We start from the raw sequence: 7,997 nt of genomic DNA, 5'->3' as shown, positions 1-7,997 counted from the left end.
AAAAAAAAAAAAAAAAAAAAAATTAAGTTCCCATAAAACAGGGAAGGGCAGGGGGCTTGGGATGTTGCCCACAGTTCTTAACTCGTGGCGGCACTGACTTAGCGAGGCTTTTAAAGAGATGGAGCAACAAAACCACCAAGAAGCCAGACAACACTATGCTACATGGGTAAGCCTTTGCTCAGGAGGTCAGGGACTCCGCGCGTGCACAACTTCTTTTAAGAAAAGCAGAAAATACCCAACGAGAAAAGCACCGACCACACGGCGTAAAGGCCCGACTGAATCGGGGGGACGAAAAGCAGACGGCCGTGAAACTCCTAAATAATCCCTAAAAGTTAAAAGTGGCAGAAATAATAATAATCCCAAATACTCGCACCGGTCTCACGAAGGCCCGGGCGCAAGCCGCGGTGATGACAGCGAGATGTCGCCGGAAACGCGGCGGCGGACGCTCTGCGTCCCGGTGGCGGGGTGAGGCGAGGGGCGGGGCTCTGTCGTGCGTGCGCAGTGTCCCGGGAGAGGGGCGGGCAGAGAATGGGGATGGTGCTTGAGCCACCGAGTAGCAGCAAGCGCCCTGCATTCAGGGGGTGAGGAGTGGGGCGGGGCATCGCGGCGAGCGCCCCAGTCCCGGGAACGGGGCGGGGAATCTCTGTGCTTCCCCAGTCCACAGCGCCTGCAGGGCCGACCAGCACCAGTCCCAGGTCCAACCCTGAGTGGCCAAAAGCCGGAAACCCGGAGTGGCACAAGCTGGACCACGTGAGCTCGCCAGGCCAGAGGTGGAGGCCACCGCTGCGGGAGGAGGGCATCTGAGGCTGGATTTTGAAGAACCCCATTAACAGAGGGACAAGTTACAGGGTATAAACCAGATGCCGGTCATCAGGGAGGAGTGTCACTCAAGCCCGATCTTGTTTGTTTACACCAGGAAGGGCCTGCCTTCTACCTGCAAGAAAATATGGCGGCTGCAGAATAATGTGGCTCAATGCCAAATATCCGTTTGTTTTAGGGAGTGAGGCTACTTGAGAAGCATCTTAAAGGGGGATAAGGAGTAAGTTAAACCTGCTTTTTACCCAGCTCTGTGGATCCCGAATGTCCACAGCATGATGTTATCTCCATTTCCACTTCCCAGCCGCTCCTGTTCCCTGTGTTTCCTGCACCACCATTCTCTCAGTTGCTCTACACTAAAGTTTGCTGTCATCGTTGACTTCTCCCTCTCCTTCATCCCCTACAAGTATCAACATAGACAAATCTGATCAATATCAATATAATCGTCACTGAATAAAGCAAATTCCAGCGCGGTCTTTTTTTTTTTTTGATACGGAGTCTCGCTCTTGCCCAGGCTGGAGTCCAGTGTGCGACCTCGGGTCACTGGAACCTCTGCCTCCCAGGTTCAACTGATTCTCCTGCCTCAGCCTCCTGAGTAGCTGGGATTACAGGCCTACACCACCACGCCTGGCTAATTTTTGTATTTTTAGTAGAGATGGGGTTTCACCATGTTGGCCCTGCTGGTCTCGAACTCCTGACCTCATGATCCGCCCCCCCGCCCCCCACCCCCTGGCCTCCCAAAGTGCTGGGATTAGAGGCGTGAGCCACTGTGCCGGCTTTTGCAGCGCATATTCTTTTTTTTTTTGAGACGGAGTTTCACTCTGTTGCTGTAGAAAATAGAAAAATTCCTCTTCAAAGCTCGTCTTGGTTTAAAAATAAAATAATAAGAATAATCACTTCTTACTCTAAAGCCTCCTATCAACTGTCAGTTCTTACACTTTAGCCCAGTTAGTTGCTTTGGCTTACTCAAGCATGTCTGGAGAGGCGCAAGCAAGTCTCAGCTCATAGCTTATGCCCCTCCTTATTTGGAAATGTTATTGCTTCCTTAAACCTTTCATAAGCAACTTCCTCTCCTTCTTTATCCTCCCTTGCACTTACCTATTTAGGGAAGTTTCAGAATGTTAGCAAATCGGGTATCAGTTTAAGACTGAGGTCCAGCACCAGCCAATGGATGCAAGACAAAGCAGTAATGACGACCCAAATGTGTAAGGCATAAATAGGTCTGCTTTTCCTTTGTTCAAGTGTGCTTTCACCATTGTTCCATCTGCGAGAGGTACCCTTTCTGCAGAAAGTAAAAATGGTCTTGCTGAGAGATTTAAATTTGTTTGAGTGCTATTTCTTTGCGGTGCCGGGGAACAAGCATTTCTAACAGTTGCCCAGGCTGGAGTGCAGTGGCAGGATCTTGGCTCACTGCAACCTCCGCCTCCCAGGTTCAAGTGATTCTCCTGCTCAGCCTCCAGAGCAGCTGAGATTACAGATGCGCAGCACCACACCGGGCTATCATTTGTATTTTTAGTAGAGACGGTGGTTCACCATGTTGGCCAGGCTGGTCCTGAACTCCTGACCTCAAGCAATCTGCCTGCCTGGGTCTCCCAAAGTGTCGGGATTACAAGCGAGAGCCACCACGCCCAGCTGCAGCGCATATTCTTAAAGACAGACTTTCCACGTGCAGCAGCACCTACCTTCCAGATAGCAAAATTGAAGCACGTGTTTATCACAGCTGATTCTAACCAGCCAAAGCTGATAATGACTAAGAACTTGCAGGAACTGCAGTATGCCAGACCTTCAATTTAATTGAAGACTTTCCTGAACAATTAATAAGGAGACTTGTCTTAACCTGCAGGGAATGGCTTTAGGGGCTCATTCTTCCCTATGCAGGCACAAGCCTCAAACCTTAATTAGGATCATCCACCATGATTCCCGCACTCTCCCCCCTACCTTATACTTGAAGAAACTAAACCTCAGAGAATTGTATTATCTACAATCTTTGTCAGTGGTACAGCTATTGTTTAAAGTAAGGTCTGAAATACAAAAATTAGCCAGGCATGGTGGCTCACCCCTATAATCCAAGGTACTCAGAAGGCTGAGGCAGGAGAATTACTTGAACCTAGGAGGCAGAGGTTGCCATGAGCCAAGATTATGTCATTGCACTCCAGCCTGGGCAACAGAGCAAGACTCCATCTCAAAAACAAAGAAACAAACAAAAAAATTATGTAAATAAAGAAAAGAAGCATTTTAAATAATGTTTATATAACTCACAGGAAAGTAGGAAGTAGGAAAAAGAAAACAAAAACAGCACAAATAGAAAGCAAAACAAAAAAAATGGCCGACTTAAGTCTTAAAATATCATTAATAACATTAAATGTAAATGGTCTAAATACATCAATTAAAAGACAGATTATCAGAATGGATTAAGAAATATGACACAATTATATGCTGCATACAAAAAATTTACTTCAAATATAAGGATACAGGCAAGTTGCAATAAAAGATGGAAAAAATATATAATGAAAACAATCAAAAGAAATCAGAAGTAGCTACATTAATATCAGATAGACTTCAGAGCAAAGAAAATTACCAGAGACGGTGACATAGTATAAAGATTTAAGAGTCAAATTCATCAAGAAAACAGAAATCCTAAATGTGTATGTACCTAACAATAGAGCTGCAAAAGATGTGAAACAAAAACTGAAGGAATTGAAATAAGAAATGGACAAATCCGGAGTTATAGTTGGAGGCTTCAGTCCCTCTAAATGATGATAAAAGCAGTAGACAGGAAGGATATAGAAAACCCCAATAACATCAACTAACAGGATCTAATAGACATTTACAGAATGCTACAACCAACAGCTGCAAGATACATATTCAAGTGTCCACAGAACATCTAATTAGGAGAGATCGTATCCTGGGCCATAAAACAAATCTCAACTAATTTAAAAGAATGGAAATCATACAGAATGTGTTCTCCAACAACAATGGAATCAAATTAGAAATCAGTAACAGAAAGATAACAAGAAAATCTCCAAACACTTGGAAACTAAACCACATTTTAAAATAATCTGTGGGTCAAAGAGAAAAATCCGTGTGTCTCTGGAAATTAAAAAAAGGCTAGGTATGGTGAAGGGGTGGCCTGCCCCTCCACACCTGTGGGTGCTTCTCACTAGGTGGAACGAGAGACTTGAGAAAAGAAATAAAGACACAGAGACAAAGTATAGAGAAAGAAAAGCGAGGCCCCAGGGGGCCAGTGCTGTGCTTCCAGAGGACCCACACTGGCACCGGTCTCTGAGTTCCCTCAGTATTTATTACCAAAAAGATAAGGGAGTAATTCAGCAGTAAGGCATACAGATACACAGAGATGTTACATTTTCCCAGGGATGGGCAGGAGGCAGATGTTTTTCTTTTACTGAGATTTAAGGGAATGGTACTGACCTTCAACCACAAGCAGGATTGAAACATTTGCCTAACAAAACACATTCCTTACAGCCCAAAATCCTTTCAACCTTGATTAGCACAGCGATGTTTCTAGCAAGGACAAGATTGGGGGTAGAGTCACAGATTAACAGCATCTCAAATACAGAGCCAAATGGAGTCTCTTAAACTTACTTCTATCTATAATAACACAGTAACAGGCTGACCTCTCTTTTTCCCCACAGTATGGTGGCTCATGCCTGTAATGGGAGGCCAAGGCGGGAGGATCGCTTGAGTCCAGGAGTTCAAGACCAGCCTGGCTAACATAGTGAAACCCTGTCTTTACAAGATACAAAAAAGTTAGCTGGGCGTGGTGGTGTGTGCCTGTAGTCCCAGCCATTCAGGAGGTTGAGGTGGGAGGATTGCCTGTGTCTAGGAGGCCAAGGCTGCATTGAGCCAAGATCACGCCTTTGCACTCCAGCCTGGGTGACAGACCAAGACCTTGCCACCCCTCCAACCAAGAAAAGTGCATTATCCTGAATAAAATGAAAATACAACACATTAAAATATATAGCATTAGTAGCAACAAATAAACCAAAAGTGAAATTAACAATTCAATTTACAATAGCATCAAAAAGAATGAAACCCTCAGAAATAAATTTAATAAAATAAGTACAAAATTTATAAACTGAAAGCTAAAAAAACACTGTGGAAAGAAATGAAAGAATAACTAAATAAATAAAAGGATGTCCTTTGTGGATTGGAGGATTTCACATTTTTTAGGTTATAATATTCCTCAAATTGATCTATAGATTCAATGCAATTCCTATCAAATCCAAGCTGAACTCTGCAGAAATTGATAAACTGATACTAAAATTCATATAAAAATTCAAGGGACAGCCAAAATAATCTTCAAAAGGAATAAAGTTACAAGACTCACCCTTCCTTATTTAAAACTTACTACAAACCTATAGTAATCAAGACTGTATTGTACTGTTATAAGGATTGGCATATAAATCAATGGATTAGAATTTGAATCCAGGGCCGGGCGCGAAGGCTCACATGTATAATCCCAGCACTTTGGGAGGCCGAGGCGGGTGGATCACCTGAGGTCAGGAGTAATAAACATTTTTTCAAAAGAGGTAAGAGGCTCACCATCATTAGCCATCGGGAAATGTAAATCAAAATCACAATGAGCTACTAATTCCCACCCACTGGAATGGCTATAATAAAAACAAAAAACCAAGTGTCAGCAAAAGTGCGGCAGAATCGGAACACTCATACACCGGTGGCGGAAATATATAGGGTGCGACTGCTTTACAACAGTACGGTACTCCCTCAAAAGGTTGGACATAAGAATGGCCATCTGATTCGACAGTTTTACTTCTAGGTATATATGTACCCAAGAAAAATGAAAACATATGTTCATGCAAAAACTTGTAAATGAATTTTCAAAGCAACATTATTCATACTAGCCAAGAGGAAACAAGTATGCATCAGCTATAGAATAAACAAATTGTGTTATATCCATACAATGAAATGTTATTTGGCAATACAAAGAAATGAAATACTGGTAACATGTTACAATATGAATGAACCCTGGCTAGCTGCAGTAGCTCACCCCTGTAATCCCAGCACTTTGGGAGGCCGAGGCAGGCGGATTACCTGAGGTCAGGAGTTTCAGACCAGCCTGGCCAACATGGCAAAACCCCGTCTCTACTAAAACTACAAAAATTAGCTGGGCATGGTGGCGGGCACCTGTAACCCTAGCTATTCGGGAGGCTGAGGCAGGAAAATTGCTTGAACCCAGGAGGTGGGGGTTGCAGTGAGCCGAGATCACACCAATGCACTCCAGCCTGGGCAACAAGAGCGAAACTCCATCTAAAACACAACAAAAAACCAATATGGATGAACTCTGAAACAATATGTGAAGTGAAATCACAAAAGACCACAAATGGAATTCCATTTCTGTGAAATGCCTAGACTAGGCAAATCCTATACATACGGAAGACAGATCAGTGGTCGCACAAGCCTAGGGGTGTTGGGAGAGAGAAATGGGGAATGACTGCTAAGGGGTCCAAGATTTCTTCTTGGAGTGATTAAAATGTCTTAATATTGATTTTTGTGATAGTTGCACTCTGTGAATACACTGAAAAACACTGAATTGTATGCTTTTGATGGGTGAATAGTATGTTGTGTCAATTACGTCTCAAAGTATTACAAAAAACCAAACTGTGTTTGATACTTTGGAGGCTGGGGCCAGAAGACTGTTTGAGGCCAGAAGTTTGAGACCAGTCTGGGCAACCATAGCACAACCTGTCTCTTTTAAATAGATAGATACATACCTACATACAAAAACAGCGGCATGTAGCAAAAGCAGTGCTAAAATCCCTAAGAGCACACATTTGAAAGGAGGAAAAAACTCACATAATATAAGCTCCTGCCTCAAGAACCTAGAAAAAAAGCCAGGTGTGGTGGCTCACACCTGTAGTCCTAGCAACTCAGGAGGCCAAGGTGGGAGGATGACTTGAGCCCAGGAGTTCAAGGCCAGCCTGAGCAACATAGCAAGACCATGTCTCTAAAAAATCATAAATCAAAAAGAAACTAGAAAAATAAGAGCAAAAGAAACCCCAAAGCAAGCAGAAGGAAGGAAATAAGGACGAGAACAGAAAATGAAATTGAAAACAGAAGGAGTCAATGAAACAAAGAACTGATTGTTTGTTTTGTTTTTGAGATGGAGTTTCACTCTGTTGCCCAGGCTGGAGTGCAGTGGCACAATCTTGGCTCACCGCAACCTCTGCCTCTCAGGTTCAAGCGATTCTCCTGGCTCAGCCTCCCAAGTAGCTGGGATTACAGGCGCCTGCAACCATGCCTGGCTAGTTTTTATATTTTTAGTAGAGACAGGGTTTCACCATGTTTGCCAGGTTGGTCTCGAATGCCTGACCTTAGGTGATCTGCCCACCTCGGCCTCCCAAAATGCTGGGATTACAGGCGTGAGCCACCGCGCCCGGCAGAACTGGTTCTTTGATAAGATAATAAAACTGACAAAGCTCTAGCAAGACTGACAAAGAAAAGAGAGAGGACACAAATTACCAATGTCAGGAATGAAACAGGGGATATCGAGTTGAGCTTTCTTCAACTTGACAAAGAATATCTATGAAAACCCTACAGCTGGCATTATACTTAACAGTGAAAGACTGAATGTTTTCCCCCAAAGATCATAACAAGGCAAAGATGTCTCACTATTCTTATTCAATACAGTGCTGCATCTTCTAGTCAGTTAATAAGGCAAGAAAATGGGAGAAAATACAGATAGAAATAACATTATATTTGCAGATAACGTAATTGTCTACATAGAAAACCCCAACAAAACAATTCCTAGAGTAAGTGAATTCAGCAAGATAGCAGGATGTAAGATCACACAAAAATCAATTGTATTTCTATATATTAGCAATGAATGTGGGCACCAAAATTAAAAATATCACTTGTAGGCCAGGTACAGTGGCTCATACCTGTAATCACAGCACTTTGGGAGGCCAAGGTGGGCGGATCAGGAGGTCAGGAGTTTGAGACCAGCCTGGCCAACATAGTGAAACCCTGTCTCTACTAAAAGTACAAAAAAATTAGCCAGGCATGGTGGTGGGCACCTGTAATCCCAGCTACTTGGGAGGCTGAGGCAGGAGAATCACTTGAACCCAAGGAGGCAGAGGTTGCAGTGAGCGGAGATGGCACCACTGCACTCCAGCCCAGGAGACAGTGCAAGACTCCATCTC

The 7,997-nt window shown here is 43.6% G+C and overlaps 1 protein-coding gene across 4 annotated transcripts in view; it reads right to left on the bottom strand.

Moving 5' to 3' along the window:
• The window catches only part of TMEM14C (transmembrane protein 14C), a 13,783-nt gene extending 13,107 nt beyond the window's left edge, over positions 1-676 (bottom strand). For 2 of the 4 annotated variants that reach the window (XM_011962680.1, XM_011962679.1), the window contains exon 1: positions 374-676. The gene's annotated coding sequence lies outside the window, so the exon portion shown is untranslated. The remainder of the gene's footprint in view (positions 1-373) is intronic. The other 2 variants (XM_011962682.1, XM_011962681.1) reach the window with 2 other exon arrangements.
• Positions 677-7,997: the final 7,321 nt, after the last annotated feature.

Source organism: Colobus angolensis, unplaced genomic scaffold (genome assembly GCF_000951035.1).
Source record: "Colobus angolensis palliatus isolate OR3802 unplaced genomic scaffold, Cang.pa_1.0 Scaffold6, whole genome shotgun sequence".
NCBI classification, from domain to species: Eukaryota; Metazoa; Chordata; class Mammalia; order Primates; family Cercopithecidae; genus Colobus; species Colobus angolensis.
The sequence above is the reverse complement of the archived record's forward strand: the minus strand, read 5'-3'. Positions and strand labels throughout refer to the sequence as shown.